This window comes from Chanodichthys erythropterus, chromosome 14, assembly GCF_024489055.1.
Source record: "Chanodichthys erythropterus isolate Z2021 chromosome 14, ASM2448905v1, whole genome shotgun sequence".
NCBI classification, from domain to species: Eukaryota; Metazoa; Chordata; class Actinopteri; order Cypriniformes; family Xenocyprididae; genus Chanodichthys; species Chanodichthys erythropterus.
In genome coordinates this window covers 3,073,170-3,100,183 of record NC_090234.1, presented here as the reverse complement: position 1 = coordinate 3,100,183, position 27,014 = coordinate 3,073,170, and the positions used below count along the sequence as shown (strand labels likewise).

The following is a 27,014-nucleotide window of genomic DNA, read 5'->3' as shown; positions in this document are numbered from 1 at the left end:
ACTGCGTATGTTAACCAGTTTACATGCGTCTGCAGAAATACACATTTGATTGGAGAACAGACAGAAGAAGATCCGTCAATGTGCATTTGATCATCGTTTGTTCAGATGTTCAAAGAGCGCGAGCACATGTATTCTCTCTTTTCTCTCTCAATCTATTGATTGTTAAAATCTATTTTGAATTTGATATCCAGTTGTTGAGTTTATTTATGTGTTTATGTACATGTATGATTTTTCTTTTTTCCCTATGATTATAATTTGGTTTGACTCCTGAGTTTGAAAGGGCTCGCTGTGTTTGGGGCCTCCGTGAGGAGGGTCAACACTAGTGTCCAAGGGTTAATGTGGGGTTTTGTGTGTGTGTAAGAAATGCAAGTTTTGAGCCATTTATTTTCAGCATTGATACTAATCATAAATGTTTCTTGAGCATCAAATCATCATGATTTCTGAAGGATCATGTGACACTGAAGACTGGAGTAATGATGCTGAACATTCAGATTTGACCACATATATTGTGCATTTTAGAATATATTTACATAGAAAACAGCTATTTTAAATTTTAATATTTACTGCCCTTTTTGAATAAATAAATCATAATTGGTGAGCATAAGAGACATATTTCAATTGTACAATTACAATTTTTCCAAACTTTTGATAGGTTCTGTATTTTATTCTGCATTTTTTATGCTTTATTCTGTGATTTTTTTTTTTTACAAAATTCATCCATGAGGACTTAATGCATGTGTTTGTAGCATATTAACCAGTCATAAAATACTTTGTTTAGGTGCTTACATTCCAGTTCTATTTTCTCTTTGAATTTCTTCTGCCAGGGTGACATATCCTCCTTAAGTGAATATGTCTGTCTCATCCCCACTTGCTTTAAAGGTGTTATAGAGGATGTTTTGTTTTATACATTTTTGCAATATTACTTGAAACTGTCTTTACTAACTGATAAAAGACTATTTATTAGGTGCACTGAAAGGAATATTATTAATATACATCATCTGTGCACGAGGTAGGGCCTTAAAAACATCAGCTAATCGTTACGCGATCATCGCGTAAACGATTGGCCCTCTGGCTTGTCAATCACTGCCGTGACGTTCCTTGTGAGAGACGAGTGCGGCTGCACGCTCCAGTAACTTTCCACACTCCACAGGCGCCGCATGCAGTGTTTTTGTCAGGAGACAGGAGTAACAACTGCAGATTATGAGTCACCTGCGGTGAGTCCGACATAATGAATCCACGGCTTTAAGTCGCACACACACTTAGCGATTGTAAGGCCGATTATGAATGTAAATTGATACTTATGACTGATCGCGCTCAAACGCGTCAGAGCCAGTTGCTTTCAGTCTGCGATTACAGTCGGTGTTCAAATTCCATGTGAAAGTATATAAATCTGCTTCAGGAGCAGGAAATTATCGCTGTGTGTTGAGCTGTCAGAATGTTTTAGCTAGTCGTTAAATGTGTGCCCAGCCTTAATAACACAGCGAATGCCGGTGGTAAACACTCGTGTTCCGATACTCGTGCACGAGTTTTGGGAGGCGTTCCCTCGAAAAGAGCTGTGAAGCAGGGGGGTTGTTCTTAAGCATGCGCTCATTTCAAAAACTCAGTCGATGAAAAGAACCTCTGTACCACCTTTAAGTGATGGTAGGATGACAATATTCTTTGCATTTTCTTCCGCTTCCTCAGTCAATTTCAAAGAGGCTGCTTTCTATTTTAATGTTCTTGGGCCTGTAAATAAGCTCTCTCTTCTGTACATTTCTGAAAACATGTAGTTCTTAACAATATATGTAGCACCCTGATCAAATTCTGCAAATTCTGGAGTTCAGCCAGCACTCCCCAGCTTAAACACAGTGGCAGATTTTTGGGAATGCCAGGAATTGGCAACATACAGGAGTGGATATTTTGTAGGACAACTATGGGGAGGCTTTGCAGGATGCCAGAGCAGAGTTGTTAGAGGTTTCACATATTCACTAGGAGGAGGCATGGCAGGTGGCGATTAGGTGGGCCCACCAAAACTTGAAAACGATTCAAGAGCCCACAATCCAGCAGGCCACAGCCACTGTTACAAGACTGATGACAGGGGAGGCTCCACGTAGAGAGAAGGCAGAAAACCCCTGGCCAACAAAGCACCCCGGAGCCTGCAGAAGGCCGGATCAATCCTAAAAAGACTCAGATGGTGAGGCAGGAGGAACCTAGATTTCCATGGTCCCTTGGACTGGAGGGGGACTTGTTCTCCAAGTTCAGCCCCGGCACCTAAGAGCCCTCCTAGTTCCTCACAACATGCTCTTAAAGTCTTGGTGGTGGAGTGGACTTCTCCCACAGTCAAAAGGGAACCCATCACTGTTCTCCAGGAAGAGATACGGATGGCAGCTCAGAGTCTTTTGGCTTCAACAATAGGGAGCATGGGAACCCCACAAATCTGAGAAAGAGTTGAGCGGTTGCAGGGTGCTGCCTTCCAGATTTCCCCAATGCGGTTAGCCACAACCCTCATATTAATTATGGAACAATGGTGCTAGGAAGGTTGGTGGAAAATATCAAAGCACTTGATGAGATTTTTCAAAACACAGGCCGCAGCATCCCTGTGTTACAACCACCGGTTCCTGCACTACACTTCCCAGCATTCCCTCTGCCCTACACCTGCACGTCATCACCATCACACGCACCTGAAGACAATCATCATCATCAGCACTCTTTAGGACTTGTATATAACCACTCACCCTTCACTCTTGTCTTTGTCGGTAATTGTTGTATGTTAGCGTGTGTATATCTCCTGTGTTCCTGTATGCTCCTTTGGATTATCTAGTAAAGTTGTACTTTGATCTTATACTCCTCGTCGTGCATGTTTCTACACACCAGTGAACGTAACAGAATTACCGACCGCCCTAATGGATGAATGGGCCAAATTCATCAATTTGGCTCAGGAGAGCCATGACTTTTTTGTTTATTCGTCACGTTTTTTACAATACATACAATAAAGTATACTTTTTTTCACTAGGGTCATTTCAATGCATGCCGTTGTCCTCGCTAGAGTTGCATTGTACCATATTTGAGGTCCAGGGTTTGGGTCAGGGAATGGTGTCATAAAGTAATGCCTGCAGGCATAGCCCATCTCCAACCAGGATCCTGTCGTAATCACCTGTATAATGGAATACTAATTCTATTAGGCCCAGAATAAGTGTATGTAACAGTGAGCTGGACATCTATATTTTCCTTACCACATTCAAATAATGTGCATATATGGAAAGGCGTAGATTTGGTTTCAACATTGGGGAGGGTTGAACATTGTTATAATAATCTGTTTTATTCGCCTTATTCACCTCGAACGTTCTAAGGAGCTTGAGGGGTACACCTACCACTTCCGGGAATTCTCGCGTTGCGATCTCTTTTAGCGGTAATGGCGCAGCACTGCTGTGTTCCCCAGTGCTCGTCACACAGGAAAAAAAATCCAACAGTGGACAAACCTTTCACCGTTTTCAAGAGGATAAGGGACTACGTCGAGAGTGGATAAAAATATCAGAAGGCATCCTGGTCACTGGCATAAAGTTGGTTTGACGTCAGACGTTTGATATTCGCAAATTTAAGGACTGTCTCTAAAGTTACATCCGACATTGGTATGCACGATTCTAACTTCAATAATATTTGAAGGGAATAATTAACAGCCATAAAACCAGCTGTAAAGTGTTAATCTACATGTCAGCTATGATGCACACCTTTTAAATTTTAATATTTATTCAAATAAACTCAAATCATGTGTAAATATGGCTATTTTTCACTATATATGCTCATACATAAATATGCCATAATTTAATGCTCAATAACATTTGAAGGGAAGAATTAACAGCCATAAAAACAACTGTACAGTGTTCATCTACATGTCAGCTATGATGCACATCTTTTATATTTTTAATAAACAGTCAAATCATATGTAAAAATGGCAAGATTCATAGTCCACAAAGTTTCCATTGCTGCTACTGATTGATAGTACTGTTTTGGAGTCCAACTTCCGGGTTTGTGTACCCCTCAACGGCGTTCGAGTTTTCAAAATGGCCGCCAGGTGAATAAGGCGAATATGTAGTGTTATTGGATAATTTATTTCTTCTCTATCTATCTATACTTAATAACTTTATGAAATTTATATATAATCATTCATCAAATTCTAACATAACTGAGTGATTATAAAAAGAAATTGTTAAATACTGAAACCACCAGTAGGCAGCAGCGATTCGCTTTTTTATTGAGTGAGACACTTAAATCGTTCATTCAGCCAATTCGTTCAAAAGTCAGATTAATTTAGGAAGAAAACAAACACTGATGTGAATACTTTTGTCATTGATAATTACAGACACTACTGAAAAATGAACTAACAAAACAGTTTTGGTAACTGGTTACAGTTACACTGATAGTTATGGCTAAATTGCAATGGATTAGCTATAGCTAAAATATATGTGGAGTGTATTACACAACATTCTCAACTTCTCAGTACATGCTTTATTCTTTTTAACGTCCCTCTTTGACCAGCAGTTTAATGTAGTCACTGGGCAGCGATTCTCTTCATTTTTGGTGCTACCCGTGCTCTCTCATTCAAACAGTAGAGCACCACTCGCATTGTTTTGGTGAAAGTGCGACACATTTGGTTGGGCATTACCAATCAGTTCTATGGAGGGGGAGTATTTTTTGACTCTCTAAAAATTCTCGAGTCATGCACCTGGCCATTTGGCTTCCACATTGGTGATATGGTACAGAGAGTCACACACCATCTAAGAGATTTTATTATTATACTTCAATAAAATCCTTTTATTACAATATCTAAAACATTAAGGATCATAATAGTAACTCACCTGCACATTTATTCTGTGAACCCCCTTTTGGTTTACAAAATCCCCTTCATTAGGGCCTGGGAGGGCCTTGATGGGAATGTGTGTGCAGTCTAAACCCTTTTTTAAAGATAGCATGACCCAAGTTGGGCCAGAATTAATACCAAGAGCGGCATCAGCTACGGGTCTGAACACCAGTGTCATAGAAGTAAGGTTTACTTTAGTGCCACACTAACAATCAACATGTCAAATAAATATATCATTCTGCTGTACTGCTTGTGCTGTATAAATGAAGTGTTTTGTTAACATTCATTTTAATTGGTGTAATACTCTTTCGTTATTTATTTGTTTTTCTTTTTCAGGACTGGATCAGTAATTACAAAAGCGTCGCCTGAGCCCCGGCCATCAAAGGCCAAAGTTAATATCAGACAGCTGTCGCCTTACAATCTTTTTTGTAGGGACATACTCAGAAACAAAGGTGAGAGACAATATTTAATGGACTGCAATATTTAAAAAGAGATGCTGACTCTAAAGTGTTAAGTTTTCTGTGCATCTATTTTTTTCCATAGGCACAATGAATGATATCAAGGGCAGATGGGCCACATTAGGGGAAGATGAAAAGCAGAAATACTTTCAAGAGGCAGCAGCACTGAGGGCACATGGGCAGGCACAGGACCTTAGCCCTGGGATGAGGGATTCCCGTATTAAAATGCTCCTAAAGGAGCTGAAGGTTTGGAAAGAGGCTTCATTTGCTAGGCATTAGTGGTATTATTATAGTATTAGATGCAAGGATGATTGACAGCAGTTGTGATGTGAGCAGAACATTGTGACAGACAACTGGATTGTTTATCTGTACATTTTTTTCATCATTTCATATGAATTCATCCCAAATAAATATTCCAGCTGGTTTTTGTTTACAAGGCTATCAACATCAAATTTTCTCACATTGAAGAAATTGTCAAAGTTCTCATACCACCCTCTCAAACTAAATTCCTTCTGGTTGGGCTAGTCTATTCAGATCAAGGTGGTCGAATGAAAGCATTAATAATCACAAATGGCTGTCAAATTATTAGTTGGATATTGGGACTCTATGTAAACACAGATAATTTATAGTTAATGTAATGATTCGTTACATTTATATAGCACTTTTCTGGGTACTCAAAGCACTTTACATATTGAAGGGGGAATCTCCTCAACCACCACCAATGTGCAGCATCCACCTGGATGATGCGACGGCAGCCATATTGCGCCAGAACGCCCAACACACAACAGCTTATTGATGGAGAGGAGAGGGAGTGATGAAGCCAATCAGTGTATGGGGATGATTAGGTGGCCATGATGGACAGAGGCCAATGGGCAAATTTGGCCGGGATGCCGGGTCACACCCCTACTCTTTTCGAAGGACATCCTGGAATTTTTATTGACCACAGAGAGTCAGGCTGCTGGCTGGTAGTCCCTGACCACTTATTTGACACGTGTGACAACACTTTTTCATATATTGCTGAGCCCTGTTATGAGTTGTTTCTTCAGTGTGTTAGATTTTTAAAAGTAGGTTTTGTCTATTTTGTGTATAATCAATTATTTACTATTTTTGTGGTTGTCTTGTTTAACTAAATATTGTAAAGGTGTCCAAGCTTGAGGATTTGGGTATGGAAACAGCCATTTTGTCATTTGACCGCCAAAAGTCCAGCTTAGGGGTGTATGAACTGAGCAGCAAAAGAGCCACTGATTTCCTTGACTCAACAGACACAGTGAACAACTTTGCACTGCATTTCAAAGGTATTGGTAATATGAAAATCCACAGAAATGGACTCAAGCCTGTAGTAGCGCAAATATACTTAATACAGTTTTATGAAATGAATTGTTGTCTGTTGTTACATCTGTAGCCAGCTCCTCAGCCGCTACACCCAGTACCAAAGATCAAGTCAGTGTGCTGTAGGAAAAGTGCAAGATCTGTTCAACCAAAAATATAGTAAGCATATGTTCAAATACATTTAAGACTGATGTAAAGAAACTGCTTATCTTAATAACCTAATATACCTTCATGAATCCATGGCATTATTATCAAATTAATAAATTATTTATCTAATGTGCCCATCAACCATTAGGTTATGACACCTTACCAAAATGACTGTTTGCAGCCTGTACACTGGCTATCAACTAGACGGGAGAGTCACAATTGTCCAGCTGTGTAACATTGTGTAACGTGTGCATGCATGAGTGTGATTGTGTCTTTCAGAGGAGGCCGGAGGTACTGGAAGGATCTACCAGTCTCTGGTGAATCAGGGCATGAACATAACAGTTGCTTACTGCCCAACAGCCTTGCCTTCAAGAAGCCTTTTTGTTTAATCGCTCAGGCAGTGCTTATTAAAATAAACTTCAGACTTGCATTTATAACACTTCATTCTTTTAGAAGAGTATGCCCAGTTTTAGGAGGTGCAGTTTGTCCACGTCCAGGACAGACCAACTATCTCGACATCTTGCAGCCTAATATAACTCCTGTAATTGATGGACAGGCATGAGTGCACCTCCTTGCTTTACAAACACATGTAATAAATGCAACTAAGGACATTTTGTTTTAATTCGGATTCTGTTACTGTGAGTAATGTTGATATAAAACATATATCCGTGGCTTTTAAATGATCTTTTTCAGATTACTGCACTGAGCGTCATTGGAGGAGTTGACATTAAGGATAGCGTTTGGCGGGTCATGAAGCAATGCTTTACCAACTCCCTTGCCAAACAACTAAACTGGCGTGGGATCAATGGGAAAACACCGGCTGCAGATGAATGATGTCATTATCGGTAAGTGTCACATTGTGCTGTCATCAGTCTAATAAGTCCATTCTCCATTTTATGCATGTTTGACGCACACCATATATTAATAGGTTTAACAAACTAATGTAATTATTCAAAAAGGTTTATCAAAAAAGAAAACAGTGAAGTGTAATTTTTGCATCCTCTAAAGCTTTCTTGTGTTTAAATACACAAGAAATTTGTACAAGCAATATCATAGGAGACCTTAGTGAAACACTGCAATGCATTGACAGATAAAGAATGAACTTTTGTGGGAAAGTAGACGTGCCGATATTCGCTAATATATATCATGTTAATGAATATGCACGGTATTGTTATTGTGGGCACTTCAAAATACCGTAAATAATAATTTATTACCAATTTTTATAATGCATTTACAAATACTTTCTCCATCAACCGTATAAAATGCACAACACTGCTGCACATTGTGGCATCACATATTCTGAGTTGTGTTGCGGTAAAAACAGTAATAGGACAGTGTCAGTAGCTCACCAAGTGCAACCATTTTTATATTTTAATATGGACTACATGCCCTAATGATTAGAAATGTTCTGATGATTATTTGTTATTGTTCAGTAAAACTTTGAGATATACGACTTCATTAGTTAACATGTTAATTCATTATTACCAAACTGAAAATTTTACTTTATATTTTTGGTGTATTGTATTATTGTAGAGTTTTTTGTTATTGCAAAAAGAGTTCTTAAACCTGTTATACTATGACAATACTTTTTTTTGCAAATTATTTCAGCATCGTGATAATACTGTATACCGTGATAAAAGCTTCAGCAATTAATCACAACATGAAAATTTAACCATGATAAATGAAGCCGTCTTTCCCGCTGTTAAATTATATACTACATTCATATTAATGCTGTGGCAAATTCAAACGTGCGCTCTTTCTCTTTCTCTCTCTGTCTCTGGATTTCCCAGCGCTGTCTAGTAGGCGACCTGTTGTCAGTGTGTCGAGAGAGACCATATGAATTTTATAATGAAGCAGAGCGGGAATCAAGGCTTCAGCTATGGTGAATAACATGCTCACTCACAGAACAGACACTACCGCTTTTTATATCACATTTCCCGTTATGAATTATGACATCATTTGGTTCGTTGGGCCGTTAACTGGGTCGGATTGCTTTCACATCTCAAGCGATCTGCTCCATTGCTGCTTTCACACCTGCCCAAACGAAAACCGCACTAAAGGGGGAAACGAACTCTAGTACGATTCAACCGAACTAAATGAGGCAGGTGTGAAAGCACCCTCAGTCCCGCTGCACAATACTGATGTCTTGAAAATGCAGAGATTTTACAGTCCAGTTAAGCAAGGCAAATGATGGTTAGTGCTTTTATGTAGACCATTCAGTTATTAATCTGTTTTTGGGACATTTGTCTTATGTTCTCTCTTCTTTGTGCACACATTTGTATGGCAGGTGGGACGCTTCAACACTGGAAATTACACATGCTTTCCTATGCACTAACCAATGAGCTGGCATCTTCAATAAACTGGGCTGGGAAGAGGGTTAAAGAGCAGTCAAGGCAATAGAAAGCATTCAAGGACACCTTTTGAATATATTTGGATCCTCAGGTAGGTACAGGTGTTTTCCTTCTAATTTAGTCTGAACAAGACAATGACACTGAGGAAGAATTTGTGAAATTACATGATTATATTTTACAGTTGTCTTTATTTTTCCATTCTGATTTTTCAGAACAGAAGTATTTATTTTATGATCCCTGGATCCACATTAATAAAATGTAGTTCATGCAATGTCCACATTTCTGTTGCTTATAAAACCTGCAAACACTGCGGACAAAAGCAGGAAATAAAAAAAAATCTGCCAAACAAAAAAATAAATGAGAGATGGGTGGAAAATATGTATGCACATAATTTCTGTAAACATATAAATTCAGCTAGTGTTCTGTTACTATATTAAATATATGGCGCATGTTAAAGTTGGCCTTTGGAGCTTGATGAACTGTATGAAGTGTGTGTGTGTGTGTGTGTACTTCCAGCATATAGGGACAGATAAAACAAATGCAATTTCTTTGTAAACTTTGTTCACAATTGCTTCTGCTAAAAAGGTTTACAAAGCTTAATGTTTTACATTCAGCATAATTTCTAATAATGTCAGACTAATGTTTTTCCCATTATCATTTTGCATTATCACGATGGCAAGACAAAAAAAAAAAAAAAGTTAAAACTGCTCTTTTATTCCAGTGTTTGAAATAGTTGAATGAATGTGATAACTGCTTTAACGGTGTTATTAATTAATCTTAAAGAATAACGCAATGACAGTGCAACTACCTTGAATATTAGGATTTTTGGCATAAATGTGTGAATTACATAAATAGTTGTCAGAAAAAAATGCCACAGAATAGAGACTAAAATATTATGTTCATTCTGATCTTATTTATCACGTCTCACACTGCAGCGTCGCAATCACTAGTAGAGCGCTGACACCCTGTGGTGAAAGAATCACAGCAAATGTTGGATTAAAACTTAAAGTTCCGTTGAGTTTGGAAAGGTCTGTACACGGTAATCATAAGAATCTCTTCTCTTGTCTCTGAATATGTCTGGAATTTAAAATCATCTCGAGGACCCTCGTTTTAAGAGGGGTTTAGTTATCTATGTGATAACGGCGCATTGAAAATATATATAACCGGAAACAACTGAGCCGTAATATTTCAAACCGGATGTGCGTCACGAGGCTCAGTGCAAGTAATCCAAAAACATAGGCTAACTATAGAAGGGTCATTCTACAGAAACGTCCACTTTTCTGTCCCTAGACTTTACAGAAATATTACACTTTAAAAACACTTTATGATTACACTATTTTAATATGAAACAATATATTATTTGAACAATTAAACCTTCTTGAGCCATCAATGTGGCAATATTTGTTTTTTAATTAATTATAAAAATTCCAAACACCACAGAAGAGCTCGTCCCCACAGTCATGTACAGAGGGAAAGTGCTTTATTTTGAGCTCACAAACAGGTTTTTCTATCATATTAAATACAATAATGTATGCATAACTATCAAATATATAATGTAAATGACATAAACAAACCAAATGCCAAATAAATAATTATAAAATATATAATGAATGTAGTTGTCCCCTGGTGTTGTGTCACTGGTGTTACCTTTAACAAAAATCTCTTATTTTGAAATAAATAATCACACTGATGACATCACTTGACTTCCTTCTTCCCGTTTCCTGAAGATCAATGAAGAAAGGCAAATGAAAAGTCCTCTATCTCTTTTCAGTTATCAGAAATTTTAATTAGAAAATCATAATTTCATATGAAGCTTTTAGTTGAAGTCACTGGTGTGACCTACTTTATTGTTAGGGAATTATAAAAAACTAGAATACAAATGGATTAAACTACTTGATTTAGTGAATATACCATGATTGACAACATGTGGATTGACACCTTGCAGCAGCCATTTTGTAAAATACATTTTTCATGAAAAATGTCACTGGTGTTACCCGTTTATAGATAAACTTTATTTAAAGCTGTTCAATTAGTTCTTTTGCATAAAATAGCACTAAGATTACATGATTCTAACTTTTCTTTCTCATTGTTAATCCTCCTTTGGGCAGATATGGCTAAATTAAGGGTATTTTGCTAAATTCAGTGCAGTGACTTTACAGACAGTTTTAAAATGTTGTTTATGATCTTTTTCTGACTGCTTTCACTAAGTGTCAATGTTAAGTCTTTTGTTGTACACCAAATGTAAAAAAATTAGTCCAATCTACTTAATTATAGTTGAAAAATTAACTCCCTGAGGTCCGAAAACACACCGGCCCGTTTTGCAGGATTTTTTTCACATTGCAGCAAAACAGACTTAAAATACTCCTTCATTTCTTGTCATAGAGACATAAGTAATATATCAATTGAAACTATAGAATGTCTTCTTTTATTTGTGTACACTCAGAGTAAAAACACAATGTTGTGCTTTTTGTAAAATAAAGAAAACTAACATGATGCGTGATTTCTCCTCTCCCTCTGAACGAAGTCCAATCTGATAGTTCTCAGAAAATGAACTGTAACTTATGAATACTAATAACAAAAAAATGACACTTACGTCTAAAGAAACATTGAAATGTCAGGTTTTAAATCGTGCAAGTCAAATCGATAACAAACATTCTGTGTTTATGTAATCTGTATGAAAAGAGAGTCATGTCAGAAATCCGTGATTCAGCTCATTACCCGCTAATGCGGCCACACCCACGGAGCCAGCGCTATTCAGACGCAAATTCAGAGGCAATACATGCATTCATCGTCTCAATCGTGTATTTATTGTCTTGAAAAGTGTTTATTTGGATGTTAAAGTCATGGTTAGCGATCTCTAGAAGACATGCCGTTAGTTCCTAGTTCTAGTTCCTTTTCTTCTTTATATGAATTTGTGGCCTAAAGGTGTACAGAGCGCCCTCCGGCTGCAAGTATGAATTGAAAACACAGTATCCAGCAATATATATTACTATTACTAAATATTACTAAATATTACTTCTCAGTATAGAAAATTGACATAAATATATAAGAATCCATCAATATTTCTCCAAATGTGCATGCTTTTAAGCTAAAAGCCTATATGAAATGCCATAGAGGTAACGTAATTGTTCAGACACTTTGCATCACAGAAATACATTATATTTTAAAGAATATAAAAGAATAACGTTATTTTAAATTGTAATGATATTTCACAGTATTGCTGTTTATGATGAGCTGAGACATTATTACAGAGGGTTTTTTCACAGCCTACCTGACTGAAAGGCCTCATTAATATGCAAGTAATTTCAGGTCATTATTATGTGATTCTTTTGTCTTCTCAGATGTAAATGACCCATTATTCATGATCATTCACGCCTCCACGCATACTGTGTTTCTTGACAAAAAGTGTCTTACAAAAACTAAATCAATATATTGTTTTATTATGAAGGAGTAGGCAGCATAATTTTTTACATAATTCTGAAGCAAAAACTCTAGTCTACAACCTCCAATACCCAGAAGTCTTGTGAACACAGATTTAATATTTTTTGGCCTTATTTCAGTGACTTAAGTTTTTTGTTTTTTCAATAACCACGCATAAACATTATTCCTTCAAAAATACAAACATGTACATACATGTTCCTCACATATTATGGTAGCCTAGTTTGTGCTGAATACAGTGTAATGACACTTTTGTCATTTATATGTTTATGAACAACTGAAAAAAAGCACAAATGTCAGGGCATGTCAAAACTTCTCCAAGCCCCAAATCAGCCTCAGACTCCAGAGGGTTAAGGTTCTTTTGTCCTATGTATATGTCACTGGTGATTCATTGTGTCACTAGTGTTACTGTTTTTTGTCTGTCACATTAAATAAAATGTGTTATATGTGACATGATAATAATTTTACATCCATTGAATTCTGCAACACTCAATAATTAAGATTTAAAGGATTGCATCATTACTTGTTAACTGTTTTTCAAATATGTTCATTTTTATAGCAAATACATGGTTGCGAATTTGAATTAAAATCATTCAATCACACTTTTAACTAACCTGATTAAAATAAAAAAAACAAATAATCTCCTTATTTTTTGCATTATCATTATTATTCTCTAACTCTGACTGCATGTGCTGAAAAAAATGAGAAATAATATTTCATAAAAATGTTTAAAAATGCCAGAGAAGTAAGGTAACACCAGTGACAAAAACATGGGTACAGTACATGCAGTCTTTAAATAAATTTACAAAAAAAAAAAAAAATCATTAAGCTGGCATTTATATGGATTCATAAAGTCAAAGTGTAATATAATAATGTGGTCTAAGTTTAAATGTTAAAAAAAGAAATACATTTTAAGACATTTTGTCATACCAAAAGTGGACGTTTCTGTAGAATGACCCAGAAACATCTTAAATAAAAGAAATTAATATTAACATTAAAAGACTAAATTAAAAGAAAATTTTAATAGAAATTTCCAGAATATAAAATAATTATATAAATATAAAATAATTGATAAAATCAAAGGGAGAGACTGAGTGAAATTAATTTAATATAACACCTGTTACACATAGTAATTTCAGGCATTTTCCTAAATAGTTGACATAATTTGTTTACACATTAACATATTGTCTGCTTACTTCTGAAACTTTAGAACTGGAATGGTTTAATCTATGGTTTAATCTAAAATACATGAGCTGATTTAACTGAAAGCATATCTTAAAATATGTCAGTGTCATTGTTTTGTCTCAAGATTCACACCAGTAATGTTTTTTCTAGGGTGTGTTTATAAAAATTACTTAAATATCCTAACTGAACTAAGATCTAATCCTGGCTTAATCTAAACCTTGTCTGTGAAACTGGGCCATAATGAACTAAAACTGAAGCAATATTTCTGTAAACAATGCTGTAAGAAGAAATGACTCATGTCAAGCACAAAGTAGATGTCCTGAACAACATAATGAATTCAACATAAGCGTATATAAACTTTTGATTTCTGCTTTGATCGTCATTGAAAGCAAACGTATAGAGACAAATTACATTCAAATTGGGCAAATTAAATTGCTGTTTGTTCAGGATAAGCACCTGAATTTGTTACATGTGAACAATCATACAATATTGTTTGTTTGTTTGTTTTGAGCAGAAACAGCAGACGTGTTTGTGGTCACAGTCGGCTGCGGTGTGAAGCTTTAACTGACGTGACCTGATCTGACACAGAGACGGGCTTGTTCAGGACTTCATTTCTGGAAAAATACCAGTGATTTTTCTCAGTCAAAAACAGCTGCATTTTGTTGTGCTTTTGATCGATCTTCATTGCCTGGGAAATTCAGAAGAAAGATTCCCGTGTGTTCATGTGGACAGTTTGTGTGAATACTGTCCTCTTCCAGCATATCAAGCTTCAGGACTGAATGTTGTCTCCCTGTATCATGAAATATGCTTCTTCTAAATCACTACAGATATGGATAACGAAAGCTTACAACGTGAAATTAAGAAGACATTGCCTGAACTTGAGGTAAAAGCTTTTCAATGCACACACAGCACCAGCTCTATGAAAATTAGCCTCTGGTTACTGAAGCTGTAGAAATACGACATCATGGTGTTTGTTAAAGGTGCCCTAGAACTTTTTTTTAAAAGATGCAATATAAGTCTAAGGTGTCCCCTGAATGTGTCTGTTAAGTTTTAGCTCAAAATACCCTAGATTTTTTTTTAACTGCCTATTTTGGGGCATAATTAGAAACAAGCCGATTCAGGGTGTGTGGCCCTTTAAATCTGGTGCTCCACGCCCCAAGAGCTCGCGCTTGCCTTAAACAACTTTAAAAAAGTTCAAACAGCTAATATAACCCTCAAAATGTATCTTTACAAAGTGTTTGTCATGCAGCATGTATAATCACGTAAGAACAGTGTTTATTTGAATGTTTACATTTGATTCTGAATGAGTTTGATAGTGCTCCGTTGCTAAAGCTAACATTACACACTGTTGGAGAGATTTATAAAGAATGAAGTTGTGTTTATGAATTATACAGACTGCAAGTGTTTAAAAATGAAAATAGCGACGGCTCTTGTCTCCGTGAATACAGTAAGATAAATGTGGTTAAATTTACCATTGTAACAGTACATTAGCAACATGCTAACGAAACATTTCGAAAGACAATTCACAAATATCACTAAAAATATCATGTAATCATGGATCATGTCAGTTATTATTGCTCCATCTGCCATTTTTCGCTGTTGTTCTTGCTTACCTAGTCTGATGATTCGGCTGTGTGCAGCTCCAGACGTTAATACTGGCTGCCCTTGTCTAATGCCTTTGATAATTGTTGGGAACGTGGGCTGGCATTATGCAAATATTGGGGGCGTACATATTAATGATCCTGACTGTTACGTAACAGTCTGTGTTATGTTGAGATTCGCCTGTTCTTCGGAGGTCGTTTAAACAAATGAGATTTATATAAGAAGGAGGAAACAATGGAGTTTGAAACTCACTGTATGTCATTTCCATGTACTGAACTCTTGTTATTCAACTATGCCAGGGTAAATTCAATTTTTGAGTCAAGGGCACCTTTAATGATCTCGACTGTAAACAGATTCACCTGTTCTTCAGAGGTCTTTTAAACAAATGAGATTTATATAAGGAGGAATCAATGGAGTTCGAGACTCACTGTATGTCATTTCCATGTACTGAACTTGTTATTCAACTATGCCGAGGTAAATTCAATTTTCAATTCTAGGGCACCTTTAATTATAAATGATAGACCAGTAAATGTCACAGACCTGTAGGGAAAGGGTTTGAGAGATCCTTAAACATATAGGGCTGTTTTAATCCTTTTAAAGAAAACAGGACGAGAGCACAGGATATGATGTTTGGGGATTGTGGTGCTTCTGCCCATCCTGGAGAATGAGGAGTCGGAGAGGAAGCTGAACACACTCCAGCAGAGGGAGGGCGGAGCATTACAACATCACCCATCTAAGATATACAGCTGATGGCAGTAATACTCCTGAGGACTCAGTGGCCATTAACAAGATTAAGAAGATTGCTTAGTCACAGTTCTGTGTCCCTGCGGAAGGTAAGGAGGGTTCTCACTGTTCTCTGTGATATCTATTCAATTTCTTTAATCATATTGACCATACATGCTAGTTAAAGAAATATAATGTTTATGTGTGATTATTTTTGATGGATGGTTTCGTATTTGTAATATTATTGAGTGTTTTGTAAATGTGACAGAGCATATATTTTCTGTACATTATATTGTGTTTGAGGTTTATTTGGGTACTTTATAATTTGTACTTTGGATACAGCTGACATTTATCTTTATTTGTCATATGTTTGAGTTTATTTTTAGTGACTTTGTGTACCATGTGATTAGTGTTAATTTAACTGCAGTGTATTGTTATCTTGATGTTGATCAGTAACACAGTTGGGTTTGTGTGGAAAGCTGTGGCCGTTCTGTGATGAATGTGGAGATGATGCTGATGAGGATAAAGAGCCTCATAAAAAGAAAGATGAACTGCTTTGGCTGAACCACACACACATTTTATATATATATATATATATATATATATATATATATATATATATATATATAAATAAATATATATATATATATATATATATATATATATATATATATATGACTGTGTGTGTGTGTAGATGGAATAGATTCACTCAGAGATCAGGTGGATGGTCACTCAGGGTTTCTTTACTGTATCTGCGACAAGAAGACTGGAAAAACAGCACCAAAAGGCTTATCAGCAAACAGCATATAGCACATCGATGTCGCATACAACGTCTTAAATGAAATAAACAGTAGTTTGAAGATTACATTCAGGCCAATTAACACACTCTTCATCATATAGTCACAAATAATACATATTTGACTCGATTACACAACCAGGACTTGACAGACAAAACAAGTAAACCTTTGTGAGGTTTATAATTCAAACTTGGGCCTGAAAATGATCCAAATGTAATTATTAAGACGGAGCAAACATTTATGCGACTTACCAGCAGGACGAGCTATGAGATTCTGATTATAGAGCTCCGCCCCGCAATATCATGTGCACTAACGCGAGTGACGTAACAGCCAATGGAGAGTTTCCCAATTTATGCTGAATTTAACATACATTATTTTTAAACACCGTTAATATATATATATATATATATATATATATATATATATATATATATATATATAATTGCAAGAAAAAGTATGTAAACCACTTGCAGAATCTGTGAAAATGTGAATAATTTTAACAAAATAAGAGGGATCATACAAAATGCATGTTATTTTTTTTATTTAGTACTGTCCTGAATAAGATATTTTACATAAAAGATGTTTACATATAATCCACAAGACAAAAAAAAGAAAAGAAAAAAAAGCTGAATTTATTAAAATAACCCCATTCATAAGTATGTGAACCATTGATTCTTAATGCTGATGATCCACGACTGTTTTTTGTGTTTTGTGACGGTTGTTCATGAGTCTCTTGTTTGTCATGAGCAGTTAAACTGAACTCTGTTCTTCAGAAAAATCCTCCAGCTCCTGCAGATTCAGTTTTCAAGCATCGTTTGCATATTTGAACCCTTTCCAGCAGTGACTGAATGATTTTGAGATCCATCTTTTCACACTGAGGACAACTGAGGGACTCAAACTCAACTATTAAAAAAGGTTCAAACATTCACTGATGCTCCAGAAGGAAACACGATGCATTAAGAGTTGGGGGTGAAAACTTTTGATGTCCAAATTTTTCTTATTTCGCTTGAATATAATTTTTTTCATTTAGTACTGCCCTCCGGAAGCAACAGAAGATACTTTTATTTTGTTAAAATTATTAACATTTTCACAGATTCTACAAGTGTTTCACATACTTTTTCTTGCAACTGTTGACTAAAGCATCTGTTTAATATGATATTTTTTTTAATTGTTCTGTAAATTTAGTTAACTTCATCAAAACTTGTATTAAAGGTACAATTTGTGATATTTTTTTCCGCTAGAGGTCGCTAGAAGCCTATTCAAAACAAAGGCGTAGTTTGATGACGCCAAGTTTTAGAGCGGAAACTTGAGACATGTGGTATCCATCTCAACGGACGGTGCAAAAGAATAGGGATTGGAGTCTGGAAGAACTCATGTTCGTGGATGTGATTATTAACGTTACTGTAGTATGAAGCAGAGCAGGAACGAGTGTTGCGGGAGCTGAACGAGGAGCTGGAGCGATTGATCAACACACGCCTCACGAGCAGCGGGACTTTTATTATGACACAGTCGCCGGCGCCGCTTCCGCTTTTCCGGTCATGAGTTTATGGAAGCTGTCCTTGTCGACAGAACCAGCGGCAGATGGTAAACAGTAATGATGTTCCATAAATAAGTAACACAATCCACCATATAACGTGCAAGAAGTAAATAAGGAACTGCTTGAAGCAAGGAACATGCTTCTGAAAGCTAGTGGTTTGCTGGACGCTAGACACTACTTCCGCATTTGTCCACGGCACTGTTGTCATGTGGTTTCTACGTCAGTAAAGGCGGTAACAAAGGTAACTGACGTCATTGACAGGCGACTGCTCTGCCCCGTGTCACTGTTTAGAATGGGGATTTTCTCATGATTTACAAGTAGTTGAAAACATTAGAGATATTGTTAGTAATCAGCTGGACAAAATATATAAGACTAGCCTAGTGGTTTTTGGATATTTTATTGCAAAAATTTTACATATTGTACCTTTAAATTAATTTTTATTAAGTTCTATATTCAATGGTTCCGATTGGGAGTTCCTATTAATTGTTGTAGGTGGGGCCTTAATTAGTGAGACACCGAAGGGAAATATATTGCTTCTCCTTTAAGCGTTCGTGCTCAGACACGGCGTGCGTCTCAATCAGCTCCCTAGTTCACTAGTCAGGGCACTGATCAGGGAGTCGGCCACATTCATTTAAATGGTATACTGATACACAACCTAGGAAGCTGGCTCATCTCAAACAAGCCTATTGACACAGTGAGTGGTTGGCAAACGGCTGGATTGTGACTGGTGTACGGATGGTAGGAACTGACGTAGATTCCGGAAGTGATCCGGAAATGGAGGATGATAGGTTTGAGGAAGACAGTGGAGGGAATTCAAGTTTAGGCTGGAATGTAGTTAAAACAAAGAAAAGGAAGAAAAGTCGTGATTTAATGTCAGACACCGAAAGCGACAAGGGAAGTCAACTGGCACAAAGGAAGAAGGAGTATAAAGTAATGATAAAGTTTGCTACCGACTCTGTGAGTAACATCAACACTTTGAAACTTACAAAAGCAATCAAAGAAAGTGTAGGGACTGTAGAGAATATTAAAACTTTGAAGGATGGAAGACTGTTGTTGTTTTGTAAAGATATTAAGCAACAAAAAGAAACATTGAAAATTAAGTCAATGATCGGACATAAAATAGAATGCTCAATTCCAGAAGAGAGAAACTGGATTAGAGGGGTAATATATGGAATTCCTTTGAATGTTTCAGATGAGATGATCAAAAGTAATATAAGGGGAGCGGCAGTTAAGGAAGTAAGACGCTTGAAATGTTTCAGAAACAATGAGAAAACGGATAGTCTTTCAGTTATGTTGGTCTTTGATGAGGTCAAACTACCAGAAAGAGTATATTTGGGATTTGTCAGCTATGGAGTTAGAGTGTACATTCCTCCTCCATTAAGGTGTTTCAAATGCCAAAAATACGGACATGTGGCTGCTGTATGTAGAGGCAAACAAAGATGCGCAAGATGTGGAGGTGACCATGAGTATGGTAAATGCGGACAAGGTAAAGCCCCAAAATGTTGTAATTGTGGGGGGGAGCACAGTGCAGCTTATGGAGGTTGTGTAGCAAGGAAAGATGCAAGTAAGGTTCAAAATGTGAGAATGTAAGAAGGATATCATATGCTGAAGCACTTAAAAAAGTAAAACAAACCCCCAAAGTAAGCATAGTAGAGGAGGCCCCTGTTAGGAAACAACCACAAACCAAGTAAGATACCAACACCAAGAAAAATGACTGAATTGATTGAAGACAAAGTTGCAATCATAGCTTTTGTTGCAGAAGTGGTCAATTGTTCAGCGCAGACTGAAAGTAGATCTGAAAGGATTAAGATAATCATAAGAGCTGCAGAAAAATATTTGGAATTGACAAACATATCTGTAGACATGATAAATGAAAGACTCTTGATACAAGCAACAAACAGTCAGACATCATGTGGGGGCTCATAATGGTCTTTGTAATCTTGCAGTGGAATGCAAGAAGTTTAATTGCAAATGGGCAAGAATTTAAGCATTTTATAGCAAATTGTGAGATGTCCCCAGATATTATTTGTGTTCAGGAAACGTGGCTTAAACCACAGTTAAATTTTCTGATTAGTGGGTATGAGGCAATTAGGAAAGATAGGAAGAAAGGAAATGGTGGTGGAGTAGCAACTTTTATTAAACAAGGTATAGGGTTTAGGAAAATTGAAGACAATAATGAGTATGAGGCTGTGGTAGTGGAGGTATGGGAAGGAAATCAGAGTATTAGGATAATTAATTTTTATAATCCATGTGACAAGCTAACTAAGGATATGATGGAAAATATTGGAGAAATTGGGGATTATAAAATGGTGTGGTGTGGTGATTTTAATGCTCACAGTACTCTTTGGGGGAGTTCTAATACTGATTATAATGGATTGATTATAGAAGATATGCTGGACTGGGGAGGGTTAGTTTGCATTAATGACGGAAGCTACACAAGAGTTAATTTATCACAATGTAAATACTCTGTGTTAGATTTGACAATAATGTCTGAAAATTTAGCTCAAAGATGTGATTGGAAAGTATTGAATGAAAGCTCTATTGGTAGCGATCATTTTCCTGTTTATAGTACTATTGGAGTTGACTTAACAAAAACAGTTCTGAAAAGGATTCCTAGGTGGAATTTTAAATCAGGAGATTGGGAGTTGTATAGTGAAATTTGCCAAAACAAAATGACTAAAATTAATGATGATGATATAGAAGATGTTGATGTGTTAAATTAAAAAATAAGTGAGGTTCTTAGGAACACAGCAGAATAAGTATTTGGTAGAAAGAAGGCATGTAGTAGGAAGAAAATGGTTCCGTGGTGGAATAAAGAATGCAATAAGGCAATTAAAGAAAGAAACAAAACACTTAAAAAAGTAAGAAGATCTTTTAGCTATGATGATTTTATTGTTTATAAAAAAGCTCAGGCAATTGTGAGGAGGGTTATCAGGACAGCAAAAAGAAATTATTGGAGAGAGTTTTGTAATAATATTGGTGGAAACATTGAAATTAATGAGGTTTGGAATATGATTAAAAAAATGGGAGAAAAACAAAGAAATAATAGTATTCCGACGATAATTCATAATGAGGAAGTAGTTGTGTCTGATTGCAGGAAGGCAGAGATACTTGCACAAACTTTTGTGAAAGTCCATAGTAATGGAAATATATCAAATGAGTTGATGAAGATAAGGGAACAGAGTGTGAGGGAGAATCCACATATATTGGAAGTTAAGGAGTCAACTGGAGATCCACTGGATTATGAGCTAACTATGTATGAGTTAAAAAGAGCAATAGCTGGGACCAAACAGACTTCTCCTGGGAGGGATGAGATATGCTATGAAATGTTCAAGCATTTATCAGATCCTTCATTAAATGTAATTTTAAATCTTTTTAATAAGGTATGGAATTCAGGAAAGCTTCCAATGGAATGGAAACATGGAGTAATTATCCCAGTAGCAAAACCAGGTAAAGATCATACGCAACCTATTAATTATAGGCCTATAGCTCTAACCTCAAATATATGCAAGGTTATGGAACGTATGATAATGAGTAGGCTGGTATATGTTATTGAGAGGAGGAATATCTTCTCCCCTTACCAAAGTGGCTTCAGAAAAGGGAGAAACACTATGGATTCTGTGATATGTTTAGAAGCTGACATAAGAAAGGCTCAGGTAAATAAAGAGGTTTTGGTAGGCGTCTTTCTGGATGTTGAAAAGGCATATGTTCAATGTTCAATGTTCAATGTTCAATTTATTTATATAGCACATTTAAAAACAATCGTAATTGACCAAAGTGCTTCACAAGATCCAACAGAAAAAAAAAAAAAAAAAAGAAAAAAGATTATTATTCAGACAATAATTTTACACAAAGTGCAAACAAAATAACCAACAGGTCAAGATATCAAAGCTCAACTAGAATTGAAAGCCAGAGCATAGTAATGCGTCTTAAGCAAGGACTTGAAAGTTTCAATAGTCTGAGCTTTTCTTACATAAATTGGAAGACTATTCCATATATTTGGAGCAGCCACTGCAAATGCTCTGTCACCTTTGTTTTTTAGCCTAGATCTCGGCACATCGAGGAGCATCTGGTCAGAAGACCTCAGTACCTTGGCAGGTGTGTGGACATGTAGAAGCTCCGTCAAATATGAAGGCGACAACCCACTCAAACTTTTAAAAACAATTAATGCAATTTTAAATTTAATTCTAAAACAAACAGGAAGCCAGTGAAGTGAGGCCAATACCGGTGTAATATGTTCACGTTTTTTGGTCCCGGTTAGAAGTCGAGCTGCTGCGTTCTGTACTAACTGTAGCAGTCGGAGTGATGACTGATCCAAACCGGCATACAAAGAGTTACAGTAGTCTAATCGCGACGTAATAAAAGCATGTATGACTCTTTCAAAGTCTTTACGTAGCATGTATTTCTTGACCTTAGCCAGAAGTCTCAAGTGGAAGAAGCTAGTTTTAACAACTGAACTAATCTGTTTATCAAATTTAAAAGCACTATCAAAAATTACACCCAGATTCCTGGTAAAAGGTCAAATATGGAAACATAGAGTACCAAGAGCATCTGCACAATCACTTACATGTCCCGCACGACCAAACACAACAATTTCAGTCTTTTTGTCATTAAGACATAAAAAATTCTGATCCAACCAAATTTTGAGATCACTCAAACAGTCTAACAAAGGTTGGATATTGTTCTTCTCATTGGTTTTTACAGGCAAATAGATTTGTACATCATCTGCAAAACAGTGGAAAGAAACGTTATGTTTTTTAAAAATGGACCCTAAGGGCAGCATGTACAGGGAAAAGAGCATTGGTCCCAGAATGGAACCTTGGGGAACCCCACAAGAAAGAGGTGCAACAGATGAAAAGCAATTCCCAAGGTGGACAGCAAAACTCCTATCTGTCAAATATGATTTAAACCATTTCAGGGCCGTACCCGTAACGCCAACACTTTGTTCGAGTCGGGATAAGAGGATAGAGTGGTTTACAGTGTCGAAGGCAGAAGTCAAATCTAAAAGGACTAAAACAGCTGATTTTCCTGAATCAACTGCTAAGAGAAGATCGTTATATACTCTTAGAAGGGCGGTTTCAGTACTATGGCGAGGTTTAAAACCAGACTGGAACTTTTCATAAATGCAAAAATCATCAAGAAATGATTGCAGTTGATTAAAAACTACCTTCTCCAAGACTTTAGATAAAAATGGGAGTTTAGAAATGGGTCTAAAATTAGATAAAACCGAATGATCCAGATTTTTCTTTTTTAAGAGGGGTTGCACGATTGCATGTTTAAAAGCTACATATGATATGTTGTGGAAGGAGGGACTTTTAATTAAGCTGGAAATGATGGGAATAAAAGGTAAAATGTATAACTGGGTTATGAACTTTCTGTTAAATAGAACTATTCAAGTCAGAGTGGGATGTTCGTATTCTTCGAGTTATTCAGTTGAGAATGGAACTCCTCAAGGTAGTGTCAGTAGTCCTATTTTGTTTAATTTAATGATTAATGACATTTTTTCTCAGATTGAGCCTGGGATAGGGAAATCCTTATATGCTGATGATGCTGCAATATGGAAAAGAGGTAGGAATGTTAAGTTTGTACAGGAAAAGGTTCAAAATGCTGTCAATTTGATAGAAAACTGGGCAAATAAATGGGGCTTTAGACTTTCTATGGCAAAATCACAAGTAATTTGTTTTTCAAAAAAGAAAACTAACCCTACTATAAATATCAAAATGTGTAGAGAAACAATGGAGCAGACATCAGTTGTTAGGTTTTTAGGAATATGGATGGACTCAAAATTAAATTTCAGAGTACATATACAGAAAATAATAGATAAATGTAAAAAAGTGATAAATTTAATGAGATGTCTAGCTGGAGCTGAATGGGGAGCACATCGCCAATCGCTTAAAAATATTTATGTGGCACTAATTGGAGCAACTATAGATTATGGTAGCATGCTATATAGTTCTGCATCAAAAACTCAACTTGCTAAGATTGAGGCAATTCAGAATCAAGCATTAAGGATAGTGTGTGGAGCAATAAGATCATCACCAGTGTCCTCACTTAATGTTGAGACAGGAGTAATGCCACTAGAAATGAGAAGGAGTAAGTTAAGAATGAGATACTGGGCAAACATAAAAGGTCAATCGGAAAATCATCCAGTTAAGAATGTTTTAAGTGACTGTTGGGAATATAACCATAAAAAAATAACAAGTTTCGGATGGTTTATTAATGAGGAGGCAAGAGACATGAGGATTAGTGATGTTAATATTGCCTCATGTGTGGTTCTGCCAGCAATTCCTCCTTGGTTTTTTCCCATGCCTTTTATTGATACCCAGTTACACAAAGACAAGCATAATGAGGAGAGTATCCTGGATAGTGTAACAGTACAAGATTATATAGATCATGTATATTATAGTGCCGTCCAGATATATACTGATGGTTCAAAGGATCCTGATTCTGGTACAACATCTGCAGCAGTGTTTATACCTCAATTTAAAGTCAACATTTTAAAAAGAACATCAGATCACATTTCAGTATTTACATCAGAACTAATAGCAATTATATTAGCATTACAGTGGGTTGAAGAAGTTCAGCCAATTAGATCAGTTATATGCACAGACTCTTTATCTGCAATTGAAAGTCTAGCAGGTGGTATCTCTACAGCTAGGCAGGACTTAATTTATGAAATATTGCAAAGTCTTTTTAGAACCAGGTTCTTGGGAATCAGGATTCTTTTTCTTTGGATACCAGCTCATATGGGGGTGGCAGGAAATGAAGAGGTGGATAGGTTAGCCAAACAGGCCATAAAATTTCCAGAAGTTGACATTAAAATTGCATTGAGTAAGACTGAGATAAAAAGTATAATAGCAAAGGAAATTAGGACGAAATGGCAGAAGGAGTGGGACAGTGGAAATAAGGGTCGACATCTATACAATATTCAAAGAATAGTTGGTTCAGAAAGAAAAAGTATTGGAAACAGACGGAAGGATGTGTTAATTTCAAGAATGCGCATTGGCCATTGTTTACTAAATCATAGTATGGTCAGGATTGGGAAACACCAGACTGGATATTGTGACAAATGTAGATCAGAAAATATGGAAACAGTAGAACATGTATTATTAAAATGTGAGGCATATGATAGAGAAAGATTTAAATTATTTCAAGCATTAAGAGAAATGGAAATGAAAGTTTTTTCTATTAAAGCATTATTAGGTAATGGTCCAAAGCAATTTAAAATATAAGAAGAAGTATTTAATTTCTTAAAAGATACACATTTAATTAACAGGATTTAGGTCAGTACTACCATGACGTTATCCACACTCCAATCCAGTAGGTGGCGGTAATGCACCATTTTAGTTTGGTTTGCCAACTGCCATTAAACTTAAAAGAAGAAGACGACCTAGGAAGCTAGGGGGCTGTTTGAGGCTGCGTTCCAGTTCGGTTTTAGACACGCACTCGCGAACTTCCCTAAACACTTCCCTTCAGGGGAATCCCTGCCACCATTTTGAAGTGCGTTCCACTTCGTGAAGTGGACGAGGGAAGTTTATATGGACAGACCCTCGCTCCCTCGATTTTGACCGAGGGAGCGAGTCTACTTCATATGTACACTTCAGGCGGCTCCATAACCCACAATGCAACACGATTGTGACGTCACCGCATATCGCGTTTAATTTACCCCACCACAAACAACTCTATGATATATTAATTATTTTTTAAACATTTAAAACACACATATATACATATAGAATGCTGTATTAACCAATTTTGTAAGGGGGAAAAATAAATAATAAATCAGCTCCATTGCGGATTCCAAGTGATCAAGTGCTTAGGACGTTCCAGTTCAGCCCATACAAAGGTTCCGCCAGAAGTGGGCACTCGTGCAACGTAAGCAATGACGTACATCCGAGTCAACGAGACCGAGTGAAGTTAGCGAGGGAAGGGCATTTAAAAACCGAACTGGAACGCAGCCTGAGACGCAGGGGCGGTGTATGCGGACTGAGAAGCAGAGGTAGTCTTTCTCTCTCATATATCTTGCATTAACTGTCTTTTTATAACGTAATCGCTACATGCATGCTGTTAAAACACTGTTAAGAGTTTCTGTTGTAACTTGTATCCGTGTGATTAACGTATTTTCCGTGAAAGTAGTACTTTTAACCGTGTTAAAAGTTTGCACGTGTATTTTTCCATGCAGGAATGAGAGTGTGTATACTAATATTGCCACACACTACTCTGTTTAAGGTATGTTGTTTCAATCTGATCATTAATTTAAATGTTTATTTTATAATCTGAATTTATTTGCGAGTTGATTTAGAATGCATGTATACTTGAGTGTATACTAGACCTTCTATACTAACTGCTTCGTGGTACATTTTTATGCGTTGACACAGTGCGTTCATGCAAAAAAAAAAAAAAAAAAACTTTATTGTACACAGTGATTTAACAATCAAATTTTGATGCAATTTAGAGTTCATAGGAATGCATGAAAAGTATACCACTATAAAGTTACAGTGTATTTGAGTGTTAACAAATGTTTAATGACTATTACGTTTTTATTTACGTTGTCATGTTATGTGAGATAATTAAGCACTATGTTTTCTCATGTTAAATATCATTTCTATA

The 27,014-nt window shown here is 36.4% G+C and overlaps 1 pseudogene; it reads left to right on the top strand.

Annotated features, from left to right (window-relative positions):
* Positions 1–4,905: 4,905 nt before the first annotated feature.
* Positions 4,906–7,160, top strand: LOC137035618 (uncharacterized; annotated as a pseudogene).
* The last annotated feature ends 19,854 nt before the right edge of the window (positions 7,161–27,014 follow it).